The sequence below is a fragment of the Bactrocera neohumeralis genome, chromosome 5 (assembly GCF_024586455.1).
Source record: "Bactrocera neohumeralis isolate Rockhampton chromosome 5, APGP_CSIRO_Bneo_wtdbg2-racon-allhic-juicebox.fasta_v2, whole genome shotgun sequence".
Classification (NCBI taxonomy): Eukaryota; Metazoa; Arthropoda; class Insecta; order Diptera; family Tephritidae; genus Bactrocera; species Bactrocera neohumeralis.
In genome coordinates, this window is record NC_065922.1 from 3,851,627 (window position 1) to 3,874,965 (window position 23,339).

General features: G+C 34.7%; 1 protein-coding gene and 1 long non-coding RNA gene across 12 annotated transcripts in view; one reads left to right on the forward strand and one right to left on the reverse strand.

The window, feature by feature from the left end:
• The window catches only part of LOC126760647 (moesin/ezrin/radixin homolog 1), a 37,892-nt gene extending 14,705 nt beyond the window's left edge, over positions 1-23,187 (reverse strand). Inside the window, exons 1-2 of one of the 7 annotated variants that reach the window (XM_050476446.1) lie at positions 19,440-19,594; positions 18,396-18,542 (exon numbers count right to left, since the gene is read on the reverse strand). The gene's annotated coding sequence lies outside the window, so the exon portion shown is untranslated. Of the gene's footprint in view, positions 1-15,341; positions 15,521-18,395; positions 18,543-19,439; positions 19,595-22,766 lie in introns of those variants that run through there. The other 6 variants (XM_050476455.1, XM_050476457.1, XM_050476458.1 and 3 more) reach the window with 6 other exon arrangements.
• Positions 6,575-22,472, forward strand: LOC126760665 (uncharacterized). Of its 5 annotated transcripts, none has more exons than XR_007667232.1 (2): positions 6,575-6,716; positions 22,173-22,472. It is a non-coding gene; the product is annotated as an uncharacterized LOC126760665 (long non-coding RNA). The 5 variants fall into 5 exon arrangements; XR_007667231.1 differs by having other exon boundaries at positions 6,575-6,707; XR_007667229.1 differs by lacking the exon at positions 6,575-6,716 and adding an exon at positions 20,035-20,243.
• Positions 23,188-23,339: the final 152 nt, after the last annotated feature.

Here is a 23,339-nt window from a genome sequence, read left to right on the forward strand (position 1 = left end):
AAACACCAAATAATTAAATGGGCATAAGATATTGCGCTACATACATATTTATATACATATGTACGTTGGAGATGAAGGCAGTTTCAGACAAACAAAAAGCAAGAGCTACCCTGCCGATTGGGGTAGAAGCTGTCTTTAAAATTACTCATAAAGGGCATTAAAGTAACCGAAGTACTTCAAATGTCATTGCATAATGCATTGCTTTAAAAGTTTTAATGTACAAATATACACACCAACTTAACTATGGACATACATACATATGCATTTGTGTGCACTTAAAACAGACAGCATAAAACTCGCTTTCAAGGCAATCAATTGCGCGATTAAATTAAGTTTTACATAACAATCCGTCTGCGAAGCATAATGAATGTTAAGAAGCTTGGGGAAGATGTTAGCTAGTGGATGGAAGATTTAAAAACGAAAATAATTAAACAAAAAAGGCAGTCGCACGTACATAAGTGTGTCAAGTTCAAAAAGCTACGAGAGCTCTGCCCCAACTTTTATATATAGAGTAAATGCAATAAGAACTTTATTAAATTGAAAGAAAATATATTCGTTAATAGCGAAAACTTCGCTACCGAAACTAACAATCGCTATTATGATGATCTCATTATGACTGGACACTGTGTTAACGATATCAAAATATGGAGAAAAACTGCGGCGAGTTGAATCAGTCCTGTCCCCTCTTCTAGTTATGTGCTATTCACTGTCGCCACGTTGCAAGTGCAAATAAACCAAAACATCGAAACGAGCACAGACGAGTCCAAGTGAATGCCTCAAAATTAAAAATATGAATGTGGAATAAACACGAAAAGTACACTTTACAGAAACACAAAAAACCATTCAACTAACTGAATTGATTGTGTTAAGTGCATAATCATACAAAATCATATACATATTTTCAATGCTGAGTGCGCGATGACATCATAACTACCGAGTGCCAAAGAGAGTGATAAAAATCATCAAAAATGTTAACCAGCTAGCGATAAAACGATCGCTTGGAGCGACGACTGCGGAAATAAAAAAAGAAGAAATTGAAAATGAAAGCAAAAAGCAAAATGAACCGCGAAATATTCACGCTCAAATGTTGGGATGTGTCTGTGGGAGAACACACACACACACTGACTGTTGGGCGTTAAATTTGAATTTGCGAGAAAGCTGGAAAATAAACGCAAATAATGAAACATTGACATTTAGGGTCGACAATTGAAATTTCTTCACACTTCAGTTGAGTGTTTCCAATAATTAATATACCAAAAATAGTGTTCAACTAGTTAGTAGTATATACGTTCCCTAGGCGACTGCACTACAGATTAATTATTTAAAATAGTTCCGTTATTTGTATTAGTAATATTTGAAACTGGACTCATTCATCACTGAGCAAGTTGCAAATCTTCCTTTTATATTCAAAGGTCATTCACATCGAAAACGGAGAAGAGTTCTATGAAAGTGAAAGGAAAACAAGTCATTAAAAGCAACTATTCAAGATTAAATAATAATTCTAGCAGACAAAGAAAAACAGTCAAGCTGTCGGAAAAAAATACAAAAGCAGAAATAGAAAGCAAATGAGTCAAGCATAATATTAATTATTATTGCCTAATACGCTGCTCAGCACGATGGTAGTGCAGACAGCATGATCCCCATTTCCTCTGAACAGACACACACACATAACACGAAAGTACATAGCAGATCTATGTTGCCGAGCGAACCCCCACAATTAACATAGCGAAAAATTAGAAAAATATTGCTCCATAAAAAATTAAGTAAGATATAATGGTTGGGACGGACGATTTAAAAATGAAAAAACTTAAAATTGTAACGAACAATGCGCACGATGGATGGATTTGAATGTCACGAGAATCCAAATGTATCATCAGAGCGTAAGAGAGGCATTGGAACTGCGAGAGCTGTGCGAGTTGGTGTTTCGGACACTTGCTCGAACTATTTACAAAAGTATGAATGAATGGATACCGCCACGGTCATCAGTGAATTGTGGCGCTCATTTGTTTCCCCGTTTTGTTTTTTATTCTGAATAATGTGGCTACTAATTTCAGTAGCCAAGTAAAAATAACAACAGCAGATAATAACAAAACAGAATAGGAATAATTGTTTGCAACTATAACGAATAACAGTTTGTTTTTATAACAACATTTCATAAAAAAACTTCAGACCAATGAAAAAATTAATTGCATGTAAAACTTTGAACAGATATTCTAGAGAGGTATACAAGTTATTTTTCAATATTGGCTAATTACAACGACAAGGAAAGTGTTGAAAAACAATCATTCAATTGGAACGAACAAATAGTGAGAAGCGAATAGTTATCAGAAATCTTAAGCACAACTAATTAGGTAGTAATTTTGAATAATTGGCAACCATAAAACGGTTGATGGGGCGCCAAAGCGAGGTCACAAATAATATACCAACCCACATACATCTATATAGTATGGCTTTTATCAAACATAAAATTTCCAATAGACGTCTAAGAGTATGTTCGATTACCGTCGTGTTATAGATAAATTCCATAAAAATACTGCCAGTAGCCGATCGGCAATGTGTGCACAAGCCGTGACTTAATTCTCAACTGTAAACATTAACGTTTTTACACTTCCCCGATTCGACATGTTTTTGACATTATCCCACTAATTGTTTTAACAAATCGAGCTTAGAACGTGAGAAACTGGTAAAATAAAGTAATTGCTATCGACAGCAGAGATTTCCGTGTATGACTAGGAGAAGCGGTCGCAATAGGGGGATTCTCTTGCTCTTGCAAGATTGCAGATTGCAAAAATCCTATACCGAAATATACAAGGGCACGAGAGCACCAATTGCAGAATCTAGTGATATATGAACGGCTAATTCGGCCAGTTTATTGTAAATGACTATTGTGAATTGGCATTCATTCTTAACAAAAAAACTGTAACAAATCTTTATAATTTAAATAGAAATTATAAAATCTAATTAAAATTTACCTTCCTCAACAATTTAACGTCAAAATATGTATTTAAGTAAAATTACAGCTAGCACAGGGTTGCAATTATTTTTTTACGTGCATTTATTTTACCATTGCAAATAATATTCTGCGTGTGTTTGTTGTTGTGCCGGTGCCCCAAGAGGAAATATCTGCAATTCGTGCACCGTGCAAGGGTTTTGCAAGAGCAAGAGAATACCCCTAATGAGAAAGCACCTTTGTTGGTTTCCAATAAATTGCTTGCAAGTGTAGAACAAATAAATACATTTTCAATATTTCTAAGACTTTCAAATTTGTTGCAATAAATGGAAACCAAATTTAATGTCAAAGCAGATTAAGAAAGTTATCGTTATCGATAACTGTCATCGTAGGATGACATTAACCGTGCGATTCTGTACCGTGATACTGTCTCAAGTTTCTAAATTTGCGATTTTGAGTTACAATCGATTAATATCTGTGATGATCTCTATTCAGTATATTCAAAATGTCAGACAAGAGTTCTTTTTGGTTTTGTGACCTGCTAATTTCCAGGTCTCAAGTTTGAGTCAATATTTTGAGACTAACGCTAGAGACTGTTTAGTGAATAGTAACTAGTCAGAAATTGAGATTTTACCTCAAAATGTCTCAAATAGAGACTAGAGACTAGTTACAGAATCCAGCTATAAGTCGAGCAAAAGTGTATTGGAACAGAAAATGCGGTTGCTTTGGAAATAATGTCCGATGGTATATTAAACAATAAGAAGACGCTTGGGGTATGAGACTTTTTATTATACTAAATATGCTGAATAATAAATCGAATATTACGATTAAGGACATCGTATATATACATAAGTAAATACACAAGAAAACATTCTCGTTTCGCCAGTTGCCAAGTGCCGCCCTGAAATTTCCAATAGACAGTTAATATCTAAACACATACGATCATTATAAAGCAAACAATTCCAGATAAGAAATCAAGATAAAGGCATTAAATGTCTTCTGATGGAAGATTTTCCAAAGTTTTACATTCGGACTTCATACTAATGATTGTCGGTATTTTGGTCGTTCCTTCGAAGTATATTTATGTTAAAAAAGCTAAACGGCTAATTAAGGAAATTTTACCAATTGAGCTCACAGTAACAGAAGACAAAGTAACAAGAGCAACAGGTTTCTACCAGAGATCTGCAACAAGTAACTTTTTCAAGCTTCAAGCCAGCACGTTGTAAAGCAATTCATAGGTATGAGTTGCACTCCTCTAAGACAAACAAGCCAAGCCATGTCATTGTTCGATAGGACAGCTTGTGTTAAATATACGCATCAATGATTCTGTTCGAAAGAAATGTACACATCAATGAGTTGAACATTAAGCAGAAAAGTACGTATGACTTGTTCGATGTACGTACTTTCAATTCATATTAATCTGTATACATACATAGTTAGAAGGTATGTGATACAATTTATGGATGAAAATAATAATAATAAAATAAGACTTTTGTAAAGTTTTTGGTTTCTCATGCTCATTCAACCTTTTTGTTTATTTAATTTTGGAAATTATTGTTTATATAAATATATTGATAAGTGTTAAATAAGAAATGCGTATATATGTAAATGCAGAATATTACCATATAAATACATATGTGCGTATTATTTGGACAAGGACATTTTCTTCCCATATTATTTGCTTAGTTATTTTCATTTTTGAAAACAGAATTTAAAAATAAGATATTATACACAATCTTAGGAGCTAGGCGATTGTGTTTCTCTACTATTATATTACCTGCAAGTGAAAAAGTGCGCACACTGGCTGCACTGCTAGCTGGAATTGATAATATTTTAAACGCGAAGCTAGAAAGAGTTGGAAACTCAATTTTATTGCTTTCCCACCATTCCATGGCATCAAAATTACTTGCGAATTGTGTTCTTTTTTGTATATATTTTGGATTTATCCTTTTTTTGTTCTTGCCCTACTTGTACACAGGGAATTTCTTGGGTTTTCCTTATGAAGCACTTATGACGGCGTAAGTTAGATGCTTGCATTCCATTATGCCGAAAGATGGCTTCCCATTTACGGCAGCATACAAATTCATTAACAGTGCATCCACTACCATTGAAGTTCGCAAAAAACTGACCACACTTCAACGTCCTTTTCTTTTTAATGATTTTCTTAGAATACCACTTCTAAGTTTTTCAGAAATATTGTCAATAGTATTAGACATACTTTGGGCACGTCAGAATATGCAATAAAAACACTGGAATTGAGTTGGTAAGAATCCAACAAGTCATTTCTACAGAACAAGCCTCGACTGTACAGCAACGATTTGAATCGTTTCAAACTGTACATGTGTATGATTCGAACAAGCAAACATGATCACTGTGTTGATTAGGTATGAAATGGAACAAGCAAGTTGCGACTTGTATGTTTGACGTTTTTCAAGTAACAAGTCATACATACATTGATGTTGTACAAGTTAACACCAAATTCAAGTAACTCCTTGCAGATCTCTGGTTTCTACATCGTCATTGCTGATAAAAACAAAGTGAGTACCGTTAAATCTCCTGTGCTTAACGCGAGCCAATATATCACCATTTCAAAACACTTTGGCATAATTTACTCTAAATACCGTTTACTAATGATCAAATCAATTGCCACACAACTACCTATAATCCTATGATTTTACACTAAGAACAGTTCTAATACCAAAAACAAAATATCATAATGGGCGACGGTATTTGTAGAATACCAGCAAACTTTCTGTTTATCATGCATTTGTATGGCAATCCTATCAACTCAACTAAAAATACAATAATAATCTTATCATAAAAGCTTATGCAAAATTGTGCTGATATGTAAAGGAACACAACAACAAAAAAGTTGGTAAGGAAACACGTTCAAATATATTTTTTTCATAAACACTAACCATTGCTAAGAAAAACACGTCAAAAAGTTTTGGTGCGGTATACACATCCCTAATTTTTTTAAATGTCCCCAGTTTTTTGATAACTTTATGTTGAAACATCTTTCTTTATAATGTCTCCATATCAAATGTGAGGGAGGTAAATATTGGTTGATTCATATAGAGTATTTTAAGCCAACGGTTTGCCACTGCCAAAAACTATGAAAAGTTCATGTTAGTCCCTGATGGGCGCTGCAGAGGTAACTCTGTGAAGTACTTATCGAACATGTCACTCAGGAGATGGATCACATATATTTCAATAGGTGAAGCAAACTGGTCTCAAAAAATATAATAAAAACGTTTTAAAAATGCGAAAAGATAGAAAATTTAGGGAAGTGATAACGATATCTAATCTATGACAAGAATAGTTAAAAATTAGTCTTTGTCAACATAAATAAATATAAAAATAAATTGGCCTTTACGTAAATAGCAAACGAATTTCATGCGTGCGATAAACTTTAATGGATTTGTTAAAACAATTGAATATTATTTATTTACATAAAAACATTTTCTACTCTGAGCAATACTAAATTTTCTATTCAAAAGGCTGACAGACATACACACATATCTATACATATGCAATATATGTATGAAAAAGCAGGCGTGGCGATACACCTGTTGCATCGAATTGAATTGAATTTGGGAGACACTCAGTATTGGGCACGAAGGAAAAGCGTTGACATTGAATTCTTTTTGCTGTCAATTTGAGGAGCATTCACCTAATTTAAACCGACATCTAATGGGTGCGCCGCAGAATGACAATTGGCGGGACAGACACAAAGCGAGTTTTTCGGAAAGCGCAAGTAAGAAAGGTTAATTCAATGAATAAATTTATATATACCTTAAAATAAATGAATAAATAAACACACAAGATATTGTTTAAAAATATCCTCGTTCTCAAAAGCGATGAGACACGCGTGATTCACCTTTCGGCACACTTTCGGTACGAAATCATTGCATAATTTTCAAGGTAGTAAAAAAAAACAATTTGGGTGGAGACGACGAATAAGTGTGGACGCAATCGAATGAAGAGATATGAAAAGCCACTACCTTAGAGTCACAACGCAAGTGAAATGAGACGCGCGTCGAAGAAACAAAAGTCAACCATAAAAGTAAATAGCCACAGAAAGCAAAGAAGAAAAGTGCGTCAAAACAAGACACACACTTGCTACATACATGCATACATTTATAATTACTTAATGCTAAGATAAACAATTGTGATATAGTCAAAAGGCAATTTTCTGAATTGTCTCAACAAAGTAAAGCGCCTCATCAGCGTTCATTAATTCGCTATCGCACTCTTCTACTTTGGAAAATATTAATTTCTATCTGTCTTTTTACGCACACTTTTGTGCGTGCCAGCGTCGCTGACGATCGTGCCAATAAAGCGATGTTGTAGCTGCTGATAAAATCATGACCACGCACAGACGGACGGGCGGACAGATATGCATGCGTTCTCTTGAGCATAACAAAATGTTGGCAACGGCCTGGTAAAAAGTGAATGTGGCAGATACATACATATGTATATTTGATTGTAATTCTAGCGTTACTAGTGGGCTGCACGCAATTCATTTACGGGGGGAAAATACAAAAGAAATTTATTGTTTAAAATGAAAATAAAAGTGAAAATCAGCCAAGCCTATCGGCGGCCCAAAGCGAATATCAGAACCAAAAGAGGTAGCGAAGGAGAAATTTAGACATTGAAATAAGTTGAATGATCTATGCTGGGTTAACAGTATTTTTGCACAGTTATACGAAGTTAACTCGTTTAGTAAATTTAGGAATAAGGATGAACTAGAGCAACCTTTTAAACTATCTTTTGAAAAATCATGGTCAAAGGAAGGTGTTTTAGTCAGGAACCAGTGATGTTTTGTTTATAACGGCGAAATGTGGGATAACTGGTGATTTTGGAATTTTAGAGTCCAAATTGTGCCATTGTATACGCACATACGCACATATGTACATATAAAATGTATGCATATATGTATGTACATACGTATGCATACATACTTATATTAAAACAAATATTGAAATTATGAAATCACTATACAAATCGCGTGAAATCAACAGCAATTACGGCGTTGCCGTATTCAGTACGTGGGCAAATGAGGTAAAAATTAAATTGCTAAAAAAACAAACAAACGAATTTCAGTGGTAAATATAATACGTACAAACAAAAATGTGTTTGGATTTTAAAGCGCAAGAGAAAACAACTTGTTTGCATAAAACTGAACACAATTACATACCTATACATGCGAGTATGTACCACATATTTCAGCAAAATGTCAGCAGAAAAAATTGGCAGGCAAAAACAATTGCTTTTTCATGTCTTTCCGCATGAATGACTGACATTGGACTGTGTTACAGACATATTTATGTATATGTGCGCTCTCATTTTGCGGTAAGGTCTAAAAACCCTTTAATAATGTCAATAAGCAGCGGCTTTTTTTTAGCATGGAACCCCTCGGTTTGTGGTCTTTTACATATCCTTGACGCAATTCTTCATCAAATCAAATGTGGTTATATATCTTTTTGAAGCTTTTTTTTTAAAGGAAAGGACGGTAAGACAAAAATTAGATCTAGCGTAACATTACTTTTAGGATTTGCAATTTTTAAACCTTACGTATTTACAAAAACTGAGTTTATAAAATGGTAGATAAACATCTAAGTTCATAACTAGCAAATAAATCAAAAAAATATTGCACAGAATTTGAAAAAAAAAGATTATTCTAACATTTATGTATATATGTATATCAACGCTTGTATATATCATTGTATGTGTCTACGTATACATATGAAAATGTCTGAAAGCAACTCATCGATAGATGAAATACAACCTGTTTGTGCGGAGCGAACACACTCACATTTCCAGTTAGAAGCAATGATTGATTTCAATCATATGACCATGTTAAAGTCCATCTTGCCGAGTTTCCATTATAACTTCTTCTTTGGTCTCTTTTGTGAGCATTTGTTGTCATCGTCATTTTCATGCTTACCTAATTGAAATCGGCTAAACTGGTTCGCCACACATGTATGTACATACATATGTCATAAACTGAAACGGTTTTCACATGGGGCCAAACATTTGCCCCACCTCAATTTTTAAACCTATCTTTCGACAAGGGTTTCGCGAAAAACTTTTAGGTTATGATAACATTTAGGCCATGCATGAAGAGTTAGAGTATAAATACAAATATTAGGGAGAGGTCTTGGGTGTTAATTTAAATTAAAACATTGTCGCGAAGACACGTATTCGGTATGTATGTACGTACAGTAGTAGGTTAGTCACACACATCCATGTATGAGTATTTTTAAGTCCAATCAAAATTTCCTATAAGGCGATTGCAAAGTTAATGAACTGTGTGTTAAGCTGCCAAATTCGTAATAACATCTCGTGTTGGCTATAATTGCAAATCACAAAATTCGACTTCGTGACAAAATATTGGGATGAAAGTGAAGCCAAAAGAAATAAGACAAATTAACAGCGATAACATTCAAACGGATATGAAAAATATTGTTTTTAAACAAAACATTAGTATGCATATTTGCATATGTACAGTTGCGGTCAAATTCTTAGTAGTGCTAGGCTTTCATATAATATATGGGATCATACTTTTTTATTACAACTTTTTTGTTGGGATGCACTTCAAAATCAATTAGCTTCAGATGTTGACATGAAAACATGAAAAACTTGTTTCGCTTGGCTTGTTGTTTTTGTTACAATTGCGGGACTTTTTATTTGCAAAGCGTTTTCGGTCAGTCAAAATCTTAGTAGTGCGTGAACGAAGTGTTTGAAAAATTAAAATTATCTGAAATTTTTTGTGAAAACTTGAAAATAACGGTGAAATTCATTTATTTAATTGAAGTTATTGATTTTAATGTTAAAAACTTACTTTTATTCATTTAGAAATGTCGAAAAATAAGAATTGTACGCTCCCTGATAAAATATTGCTTTCTGAGGCCAAAACTTAAGTATTTCGAAGTCAAAATATTCTTACTTGCTCACCCACAATGGTACGTACTTAAGTAATAAAACATGTGAGAGCAAGCCAGAAATGTCAGTAAGAGAAGTCAATTCCATTATCAGATACCCAAAGCAGGTTCCATTTGCGGCTGCTACAGAGGTAAAAGACGCCTTTAACTAGAAGTATTGAAATTATATGCCAGCGTTTATGTGATCATGACTTGGGGGCCCACTATCCATAAAAAGTGCCGTTATTGCCTAAAACACATGCTGAACAAAGACTTTGATTCGCTAAAGGAAATTTTAATTGGTCTTCGACAAAATGGCGGAACATTTTATCGTTGGATGAATCGAAAATTGTTAAGTATGGCGGAAAAGGATCGCGTCAATATATAAGACGTCCGCCCAATACCGAATACCAGCCGAAATATACAACAAAAACGGTAAAACATAGAGATGCGAGTATCATGGTTTGGGCATGCTTTTCTTGGCAAGGTGTAGGACCCATTTGTTAGATTAAGGAAAACATGACTGATCATCGCCGAAATTCCTCATAATTTTTTCCATATATTTATAATTCATTGAAATTAGTTAAACATTGAGTTTTTTTTGTGATTTGTTTTACTTACTGTTAGGGCTTTTATGGTAAAAAATATTTTTTTTTTATAAAAGCGATATCTTACATTTTTTTAACAGTTCCTCTTCTTCGTTGGCACACTACTAAGAATTTGACCGCAGCTGTATGTGTGTGTGAGAATTCCATAATACAAACATTTGCGGAAAAATTAATTTAAAAAAAACTTTAACAATTGAAATTGTAGACAATATTTTTCTGTGAAAAATACGATACCTGAATGACGTCATAACGATATCAGGAATTTATTAATTTCATTCATAAAGTTCGTTAAATCTTCAAAACAATATTTTTTATGTTTTCTCAATTAATTAAAATTTTGTTTGTTTTTAGCGACCTGAATAATGGCAAAACTATTCGCAAATTATACAATAAATGGCATATCGCTCCGCCTGGCCTGTTCGCTCATTTCATTAGCGGCAGCAAGCCGAGACAGAAGCAACAACAGTGTCAAAAGCATGTGATACCGCGAATCAATGATTTTGCACGTAACAAGTTTTTGTTAACACGAGTAGGCTTCGAAGGTACAGCGGCGAAGCGAAGTGGGTATAAGTCAACAGTCAACAAACACTTATGCACATATCCCACACACATGCACATACATACATACATATATACAAAAAGATGTGCAAACCCCGCAGCAAAGACGCGGGGGGATAAATTTCAGCTGATTGCTGCAGTCGCTTTGCGTTATCAACTTCATGTTATGACATAATTTCGTAGAAAATTTGGTAGGAATTTGAAAAATATTCACATTCCTTTTAATAATCTGAAATTGTGCTGCGTCGTGTCGCCATTATATTAAAAAGTAGCGATGACTTCACATTTGGAGCGCTTACTTTTATGTATAACCACTTGGTTACAAAACATGAAAACCTGAAGTGGCGATGACTAAAACCGCAAGAATTTCGTTTAAACACCAAAAGCTGAGCTGGCGACTTTGACGTTATTAGAAGGTGACAGCAGCGCTCGGTTGCTCAAGGTTTAGTGTCGACAGTTATATTCGCCGACAAATGCAATTCGTTATCGATTCAATATATAATACAACAATGTAGATAAAATATGTGAACAAAGAGTAATTGAAATATTTATTTATTTGCTCTACGCGTACTCAAGGGTCATCTCTTCAAGCGAAATGAATTAGTGTTCGAAACTCAATTTCTATAAATAATATAATACACACAAAAATTTCGGGCGAAAATGGGCAGGAATTGGGTGCTTCACAATAAACCACCTTCCACAAGTTGCTCCATGAGAGCACAATAGTATATGTTGTACAAGTGCAACAGTCGAACTCTATTTCATGCCTTGAACTTTAGACGGTGTTAAAAAAATTGGCCTCATCAAAGTATTTATGTACTTATGAACATGCACAGGTATACACACGTTTATTGCTTTTTATGACCTGAAATACTCCGCGTCACTTGGATAGAACGCTAAAATATCTTATTGCTTAATATTTATCACTAGAAATATCAATTGTATAATACTGTGTATTTTTAAGGGTTTCACACAGGCAAAAAGTTCATCGGACAGAATAAAAAAATAGCAAGAATCATCGCATGCAGAATAATAGGTGATGTGGACGTGTCATCTGAGTTCGAATTTTAATAGGCAACGTCGGAATGCACATACATTTCCTTACGTTTTTAAACACTTTATTTCGTCTTGGGGCTAAATTTTTTATATCTTTTTGTTTGTTTATATAGTACAAAGCTATTGAGACTTTGAAGTTTTACTCTTAGTATTGTGTTTCTAAAAAAACTCGCGATTACAAGTCATTTATAAGATAACGCATACGATAAGATTCGAAAACTAAAAACTAAAAACGGCTCAGTTGTGCTATTCAAGTGACGCGGAATGTATGCATACTATAATGTATAAATTCATATTCTATGTTGTTGTTTTTTTATCATTTTATGTAAATTCTGTATGTGTACAAATGTGTGAGTGCGTCTGTTGTGCGAACACAACCGATCGAGGCATCAAATCAACTTGACAATAGCAATTAGAAATGGCATGTCGTATTCAAGCAAGGTGATGCTGCTGCTGTTGGTGGCATACATATACCATTTAATTATTTCAAAAAGTGAATACGAAACGTCTAACGATTGGCAAAGTGTGTTTAATAAAATGCCAGAGTACCTATACATTTATGTATACACAGGCACACTCACGCTTATGACAGTTGAATTGCTCGCACAAGCTTCATTGACAAAGCTGGTTTTCGAACAATTGCGGCTATTTCAGCGCGTAGCGTAGCCCAAAGCAGCGGCTTTTCAATTAAAATGCGGCATACTTATTTAATAATCCACCACACGATTATTATCTATCATTGCTGCCATTATCGTTATGCGAGGAAATCGTCGATGAAGCATTTTCATTGCATATTTAATATTTTGAATAACAAATGCAGACGCTTTTTTTACTTTCAATTATAATAAGGTCTCTCGACTTTTTGCACTTTGCTGTTGCTAATTAAACTCCTGTTTCTCTAAGCTCATGTGCTGTACTAATTAACCCAGCAGATGTTTTGAGGAAATTTAGTAATTATAAAAAAGTAATTAGTGCACAACAGTAAAACATGTTGATCGCCATATTTTCGGAATAGAACCACAAATAGCTGCCTGCTGTAATAAATATAGTGTAATTTAGTAGTTAGTTTTTACTAAAAATAGGTTCCAATGAATGGAAAATAATTAAGTTAGCTAATTTTTGCAAAAACATTATATTAAGTGCTTGAAACCAACAAAAACGTTGCTGCGGTTTTCAAAATAATTGCAATAATAATGTTCAAACATACATGTATGTATGTATTGTGACTTTCGCGCCTGAACTCATGCTTTTTTTTTTTGCTCTACAGCTTATTTTAAACCGAAAACGGCTATTTCGTGGAAGTTGAACAACAGGAAAAGGAAACGGCTGGTCAAAGTCATGTAGAAGAACCGATATGTATGCATTCCGGACATGCATACTTTAATATTATGAGGGCAAGAGAAACTCTTGAGAGTCAGCACGTCTGAGATCACGTGTCAAAGGTTAACTAAACGCACTAAAAATAACACAATAGTAAAAATAAATAAACTCGCAGCGCAAATGTCACTGTCAGCATAATTAGAACACACAAAATACAATTAGATATACATACATACATACAAGTATAATAATAAAAAGAACATCATCTGCATGATACGTATCACCCAACTTACATACATGTATTTATTACCATGCAAGTTTTGAGAAAACCATAATGTTATTTGTGTCAAAGTTCAACGATTCAGAGACCCACTTTCGAGCATGAAAAACTTGCCGCAATCGCGCATTTCAGCACTTCGCCAATTACATTTCAATTTCACAACCCCATCGAGAATTGTGTGGACTCTCGCTCATCGCAGTGCATGCACTCGACTAACGCTGATGCATATGAAACCAAAAATAAACATTTGGTGTTCTGTGTACCATTTTTATTGCCAAGAGCAAAATCAATGTCATTTCCTAAATTACATGACCATAACCATGGCGATATAGAATCAGGATAAAAATTGCGATCTCAACAAGAATATCGCATACACACACGATATGGATGCACATGCGTTATTGTAAGAGGCATATGTATGTATGCTAGTAGAAGAAAATGCAGTAAAACGTGTATTCCAAAATTAGTAGGTCATAAATGACCAGCATACGTTCAAGTGAAAGGCTGGCATAAAACCAGTTGTCAACCGAAGATGATACTTGCAAAGTCTCTTGTTAGAGATTAGCTTTTTGCCATATTTTTGTTTTCAAACGCATTATTGTTACCAGATGATTTAGAAACCAACCTTTTAATGATTATCAATAATCGTTAATATTTTCCATAATTCTGGCTGGGTACACGACAGACTTTCGAAACAAAGTTTACGTTCTGACATGAAAGCTACACACGGCAAGTAAGTGAGACAGCTGTCTGAAGACGGTCTAAAACTTTTGGTGCTATTATTTGTCGGAATACATATGTACATATATGCACATATAAATGCCTGCATGCAGAGGAGGTTAGAAAAACGTCAAGCAAATATTTAGGCGGCTAAATATTATAGAGATACTGCCAACTTATGCTCAAAGCGATAGATGTTATGAAGGTGCGAGTTGGTTGTTCCATCCTCTGAAGCGCAAAGTTCTTGGCACACCGACCGGACTTGCACATGCGCGTGTTTGTGAGCACTTGCACATGGCGATGAACCTTATTAGCGACCATTGTGGCGAAATTTCACATATTCAAATGTTAAACTTTACAGTAATGTTTTCTATTTATTTTTTTTCGAAGCTTCAATGTTAACCTTTATGCTGTTGCTTGCCAATGCGGTATTTTTTGATGTTCCAGATTTTCTGGATATGATGCCATTAAAGCAACCACAGTTTTCAAAAATCGCTCTGTGAATGTGTAATAAAATGAACATATTTGTTTAGCGTCGAAAAGCCAAAGCAGTTCATGAGCCTACATCCAAAAGTTACAATTAGCAAAGATACGAATATTTATGTTCCTCATCTCAGCAAGTGTTACACGGTCAATGCCGAGCTGCAAGTGTATGATTGACCCATTGTGATCTTTTGTGGCATTCAAAGCGAACAGTTTGTTTTTGTAAAACGTTGTCATTACGTAATGAAGAAAATATTTCAATTTTAACTGAATCTTGTTTTTTAAGATAACGCTATATCAAATTCTATGAATCTAATATATTCTCGTTTTTGCTATATGCGCTTCCGGCGACGACGTCTCAATAATGTACTTCGATCACAAAAACTTCATTTTGCTAACATTGAATATACTTCACATGTTTTCTATATAAATCTACCAACCACAAGAGGGTCCCTTCGTCGTTCCGAGTGTTTACAGTTGGCAGTAGAAGTTCTAAGCTGAGAAAATATATGAAATTCACCAGCACCGCGATACCGAAAAAGCAACTGCTTCAAACAAACACCGAGCGATTGAGCGACTTAAGCGATCGAGCAAGCGTCTATCATACACGTAAGCAAGTTTTCCGCTGACTGAATAGTAAATTTTTTTCATAAATTTCGAGACGACTCGCTTATGCCGATTCCAGGTCTGCTTGTTTGGTTAATATGTATGTATGTATGTACGAGTCGGTCGGTAAGCATATCAGTGTATTACTTTTGCTGCGGTATTCGTGTTGGTGGTGGTGGTGGCGGTTGTGTTAATGGTAGCACAGTTGACGTTATAAATAAAGGCAGTTATAATGCAGCAAAAGCAAAAAGGCAAAGCCTTTGCGACGATAACAATGAATTTAAGATAGCAGGAAATAGCGGCGCTGCCACTGCCGCAGATACACGATATGCGAGCGTATCAATGGCACTGTCCGCGCGCTTGCGGTGGGTGCACGCCCAACACATTCACAAAAGTGAGGCTGTAGTCGATTCCGAAGCTAGAAATATAAGACGACGCCGTGGAGAGGAAGGCAAACGCATTCAAAAATCCAATGCACACAAATGCTACATATGTTTGTATGTATGTATGTAACTAATGTCACAACTACTAGTTTCGGAACTGGTTTCTTTCTGACAAAATGATGGAAAAATAGTAGTATTTTTTGAGTAATATACTTATTTTAAATTAAAAACTTAAAAATAAATATATTTAATAAAACAATGTGTTTGAAACGCAGTACTCCCCTCCGAAATAGAATTAAATTCTAAACTTTTTTAAATGAGAAGAACAATTTTTCTAACTGTATTAAATAATATAACAAATTTCGTTTTTGTAACTATAATTAATTTAATAAATCACTATATTCATACTAAAAGGGCCAATTTGTCCACCAAGGTCGTTTTCCAAAACATGTAAATTTTCAATTAAACTGAAAAGCAATTACGTGACTTCATCGTTAAATGTTTGTGCGTCCAATCAAACACAGTCATTATCATATCATAAAGCGAAGTTACACACCGGTGTGTCGTAATCAGCGTACTTTCAGGAAAATAAATTCAAATTCTTTTTAATTATCTACAAAACTTCAAGTGTGTTGATGGGCCACGACCAGGCAAACACCACGATGAATAAGAAACTGGCGGCACAAGAGAAACAAAAAACATGACGTGAGGTTGTAATAAAACACGTTAACACGATGTGGCCACAATATCACACACCAAACATTTACGAATGGCTACAATGGAGCAGTAGTTCGGAAATAGAAGCTCCATTTCTATTTTTTAAGGGAAAAAATCTACTGAACTGGTTTTAACTAAATTCTAAATAAACTAAATAAAACAAACTCTATATGTAAGTAATAAGCCACCGTTCAAAAGTCCCTGAAGGAATTGTTAAAGCTAACAATGCACCAAGATCTATTTTTCGAATTTGGCGACATTGCTAAAGCACCTACATACCAGAACCAGCAGTCCTACCCCCTTCATTGTCTGCCTCATGAGCACAATAAATACCAAAACGCAGATAAGATATTTGGCACCGACGCAGCGCATAAAACCGGGTGAACCTTGACAACATTGTTTAAATACTTGTACTTGTTGTACGTGATGTTGCTCAATATGCACTTCTTCTGAATTTTGGAAAATATGAAAATACACATCCCTGTGCTTTATGCATACTATACAAGGTGCGCTCCAAAGTGTTTACTTACTGAGAACAAATGGTTTTTTTCGGCAAAATCAATATATTTTATTCAAAATAGTCTCCTTTTGCTTCAATACAGCTTTTTGCACGTTCCAAAAGCATGTCGAACGAGTGTTTTAGCTCGTTGACCACCAGTGTGCTGGTGCCAGCCTTTTGAATGGCCTCTACGTCTGCATTACACTTTCCTTTCATGAGCAAATGCATTTTTCCGAAAAGGAAGAAGTCGCACAGTGCCATATCAGGAGAGTGGTTAATGGTTAAAATGTAATTTTTGGTCAAGTAATCGTCTTTCGAATGTTGGATTCTGAGGAATTTTGGGTCGTCAGACAATTTGTGCGGAACAAACCGTGGACACACTTTTCGTAAGCCCAAATGTTCGGTCAAAATGCGATAAATCGATGTTTTGGAGATGTTCAATTCCATTTCCATGAATTTCAATGATGATTTCGTCTGATTTTTGATGAATTCACGCACGGTTGATCGTCATTTATATCCTCACGACCACTTTGAAAACGTTGAAACCACTCGTGCACTATGCTACAGGATAAGCAATCATCGCCATAAACTTGTTTCATCAATTGAAACGTTTCGGTAAACGATTTTTTTTTTTAATGTTGGCTCTTTGTTCGAAGCTCATTTTCGCACTGATAACACAAACATACTGACACTTAAAACGCAATAACTTCACTTTCAATCAATGAAATTCTCACTGGACAATCGATAAAGATAGCCGATTCTAACGCACCAGTCGACATATAGATGGCGCCACCAGGGGGCGCTAGATTCAAAAAGTCTTGTTTACTTTGGAACGCACCTTGTATGTACACATACATACATACATACATATATAGAGACAGAAAATAAAACACGAGAAATATAACTAATTTCTACCTAATTTTTGCCTAAATTGAATTGAGATAATTTGATGCCAATAATTATAAGTTGCAGACATTTGATTTCGCCTTCTTTTCTTATTTTATTATGATGAAGTGCTAGCAGCACGTGTATTGTTTAAAAAACGGAAGCAAAAAAAAATAAGCAATTGCTTTTATTAAATTATTTTAAGTTACGAATTATAAAAAAATCTTGCCTCCAAAAATTTAAAATCGAAAGAGGTGGCTAACGAGTAAACATGATTCTAATTTGCTAGAAAGGTTGTAATGACTTAACCCCAAAGGACATCTTTAACAAATAGATTGGTCAACAACAATGTGATATTGTGAAATCTATAGATCGATAGATAGATGTATGGTAGTAATACTTACAAGTTAAAGCGCTAGCCGGTATAATATTGATGTGAGGCTTTTATTATTTTTCTTTAATATCACAGATGCTTACAATGGTGTTTGTCACAATTTTTAATCAAGGATATGTTGCACTTAGAGTGGCAAACATATTTCGAAAGCTGCAAACTAAAAAAATATGATTATACTTTTGATTTTCAATTGGCTTATAGTAAACTATGACACACTTGATTTTTTCCTTGCTTTATTGAAAAAAAATCAGTTCTCCTGACACCAAGTATATACAAATAAACTTTTTTAACCGATAAATATTACAACGTCCCGTTATGTAAATGCGATTTTGTTTCTTTTAGAAATTGTTACTTTGATGTCCATGAGCGTTTTTATTAGTGATTAATTAGCATATTTTGACTGTAATTTAGCCACTTGAAACAATGTAGCGGGTTCCGGTTAGCAATAAACTTGACTAGGGGTTTCACGATTAAAAGTGGTCGAAGGAAACAATTGCTGACAATATGTGATTGAGAAACAACACGAATGTTAAACAAACCGCAAAGAAATTAAAAAAAAGAATAAAAAAAACTTTTGCATATGCTATAATATAAATAAACACGGCAGCAACAGCATGACTTAAAAATGCACTCTTCCTGGGCCGAAGACAATCCAAATATGCACTATCAGTACACAGACTAGCCCCAGAAGTCAATGCCACGCTGCCTCACCTATGGCTGTCAATGCCCACTACTTGAAATCACAAAATGCTTTTCCGCGACAACCGCGCCGGCCTGAGTGACTGGCTTCTGCTCTTTTTTTGTCTTTCACTTTCTCAACAAGTGATTGCAACGACGCGCCACGACAACTTTCGAAGAATGAACTGCACAAAGCGAAATACAAAAAAAATTCAAATTAACGACACACAAAATATTCAAATTTTCGCCACTTGCCAAATAATAGGCGCATGAGGAGGAGGGAAGCCACTACCACCACATTCCATGCGAATAACTTTGACCACGGCAATAATATTTCAACAATTGTCAAGAGTTAAATAAAACTTGGAGCACTCACACAACAATAATATACGCACACAAGCACGCAAATGCAATGAAAGAAATAATTGCACTTGTGTGGAAAACGGCGGCGAACGGAAAAAACGTGAACGTGAACACAAACTCGATGCACAACAAACTGCTCGAAACGAAAGTCAAATGCAAAATGATGACGATTTGGAAAACTAATGGAAACAAGCGAGTGCGTCAAAGAGAGCAATGTGTAGAACGCCAAAGCTACAACACTCTCATGTACACATTCGCTTACAAAAACAAATAGCCATGACAATTTGAACCACAACGAGCGAGGAGCTGTTGGCAACTCAGTGTACTGAGCACACAATGAGCTATCAACAGTGGATGCGGTGTTATTCACTTCTTCATCAACATATGAGGTTTCAGCGCGCTCCAACCGCTTTTAAGTCATCCTCGGAGCTTAAAATCTCGCGCAAACTACATACACTTGTAAATGTACGCGCAAATGTATGTGTCTGTGCATGTGTGAACAGTAACGACCCAGCCCCAACCGAGCTTCAAGCTATTAAATGAGCTCGTATTCCGACTATAGGTATGCTATGTGGTAGCTTTTCTTTGCAGTGTGTGTTTGCGTGGCTTTTGTTTTGTACGTTAGTTCGTTCGTCCGTCCTTAACCGACATGCTAAGGCAACGAAAAGCAAGCTTCATATTTGTCTACAGCTACAGGCATGTACATATTCGCATGCGCCCATCTGTAAATGTGTGTGACTGTAGTGGAAAGTTTCAGTAGTCGTGGAGAAGGTGGTGTTACAAAAGTAGTTGAGAATAACAGAATACGCGTTCTCAGGTGATCTTGTCGATGTTTGTAATTGTAACAAATACCAATGAATTATAAACACAGTTTAAATCCATTTCCATCATATCTACATACCTCAGAAAACTCTTTAAATTCCTCTCTTTTTGCTTAAATGCAGAAATAATTTCAACTGAGTGCATAATCTATTTTTTCAAAGTATTTTTCAGACAATTCTCGGATAGTGCCGTAAAAATATACATACATTAAAGCATTAACCATTTTGAGAGTATATATCGTAGTACAATTAGCATCTTATGTAAACCTGCATGCAACAAAACCATTATTGACCTATGTAATTTTATTTCTAATATCAAAAGTTTCTCTTCTCTAATCGCCTCTAGCGATCAACAGCAAGCGAATGTCTATGTAAATTTTATATTCACGAGAACAAAGAGTAGTTCTATTGTATTTATAAAAAAGAACTGAAGGTTCGACAGGTGGGCTTGAGTATGTCACCGATTCATAATGAACTTCAATTTAATACATACCGTTTATATATTTATGTACATATGTAGATACATGGCTATACCAACATGTTTTCGAAGATGCCGTCAATAATTGCAAAATAATAATATATGTAAGTATGTGCATGCACTACATACATACATACATATGTATGTGCGTACCATGATGTCATAAGTTCAAATAAAAGAAAGATTTGAAAAAATTTCTGAGACGTTAGGCTTGATTATGTTTCTAAAATTAGTTTTTACCTGCATTCACACTCACAGGGATACAGGTTACATAGGTTCCAAATATCGCCCATTTGTACATAGATATGTACATACTATGTATAGTGTGTGGAGACACCCAAAAAGCTCGAAAGTATACACATTCCTACTTTTTTGTACATACATACATACATATACTTGACAGCTTCAGAACCAAAAATACACGCAACAACCAAAAGACAAAGATCGTGCAAAACTGGTTTTAATATATTTTGATGCGGGAAAGTGAAGCGCACTACAGCAACCAAAGCCGGCAAGAACTGTTAAAAAAAATAGGAACAGCAAAAACTTACTACTCCAGACGCAAAAAACAAACAAATGTTTAAAATAATCAAATAAAATTAAAAGAATTCTAAGTATCAGTTTTATTGCTGTTCCCTTGCCCCATTCCCATTGGAAACAGTGGAGACAATTTATAAATGCTGCAATATATACTATATAATTGAGGTTTAGTAGGTCTCATCACAACAGATTTTATCTCACTGCAAACAAAGTAACGCAAACCTTTTGGGCTCTACGCCGCCAACAACGTGAGTAAATAGAAAAAAGAAAGTCTTTTCTTACCTTGAGGTTTTAATAATAATAATGCGAAAGAAATGAAAATATAAAATAACAATGAACAGCAGTTTATCAAACTAAAATGTATGCCAACTGCAACCAACGAAACATCTCGGTTCTACAGGTGGTCAAGCAAAGTAAGGGCAACATCCACAATTATTTACATATACATATATACATATATGTATGTGTACATAAGTTTGTTAAATATTTGAAGTGAATGAATAATCTTTTGCTTTGTGTTTATTTTAGCATTCCACTGTTTCGTTTGAAAACTGTTTTTTTCCACAAATTTAACGCCAATACTTACGAATGTATGGAAAAAGACCTAAACGACTTTTTTGTTTGGCATATGTATTTAACAGATAAATGCAACGAGATTTATCTGTTAGTAGTCAGAATTGGATGCTAGATATGTATGTACATATGTATGTATGTATGTATGTACGTATATTCAACATTGCTAAGAAGTTAAAGTCACCTCATAAAATAATATTAATATCGTCCAAAAATAACACTGATCTAATTAAATGAATTTGTAACATTTTTTAAACAAAAGTACCTTACAATACTAGACCAGAAAAAAATTATTTTATATTTTAAATTTTAATTTCTTCCTTATAATCGACAGGAACTTAAAACCTTAAGACAGATGTATTTCACCACAAAATGAGGACAGGATAAAAAAAATGGACAGGAACATCAACGGAGATTAGAGCGGGAAAAATAAAGGTCTTTGAATCCAAACAAACGCTTGACACATATTAAGCACATAATAAACTATTAACGTATTATGAATAGAAACAATATACCCATACCGAAGACTGGATAAGCGATGAAATAAATACTAAGTGAGGTTAGGTTACTGAACCGACTTGGATCAGCGGGATTCAGATCATAAAATTACACGAAATACATACTTAAATAATTATTCCGATGTTTTCCAGTAGTAATTGTAAGAACACGCAGATGAGCTCATTTGGAATACATTCTTGTTTCTTTTTATTTCAAACAAATCTCGCTTTGTTGAAATATTAATTCGTACACTTTGCTTTTTTGCTTTCCGCGTCCAACCCAATGACTCATTTGGACGCACTTACAAAAGAAAATGCAGTTTCAAGAACACAATGACAATTCAATATGCCGGTAATTTAGCATCTCAATACTTTCATTGTCTTATTACAAGACCATGAGTATTTATCAATAAGAAGCATGTGTTACTTACCTGATTAATTAATCCTGCAGGAAAACTCGATGATAATAAAGCAATTTGTTCAGAAACAAGCCGACAAATAAAAAAATTCCGATAGTCTTTGACACTGCGTAAATGGACGAGCGGCGAATAAGCCGTAAACAGAAGAACAAAAACGCAAAAAGTCACAAATGACGAGTCGTTCGTTTGCAATAACGAACGAATGGCGTGGAATCGGCAAAGGCGGTTACTTTTCACTTTTTTGAGTTTTGCCTTTGCAATTTTTTCACTTTTTTATCTATTGGTAGAAGTTAATATTTGCATCACTTTATTATTTAATTCTAAAATGTTTTTTATAATTGCGAATATTAATGAAATTATAAAACTTTCGAAATGAAAATTCAACAAAAATAGGAAGAATGAATTAAGGTATGTCGCTCGTGTTGCGCTCGCACTTTTGGCAAAAAGCAAAATGACGTTGATAGAAACTTAAAACAAAGGGGCCGGCGAAATGCAGCCTTGCCAGACTTCATTCTTTACATTAATTGATATGATTATTCGGATTCATTTTATACCCATTGCGAAACGATTAACTTTTTGCAATAT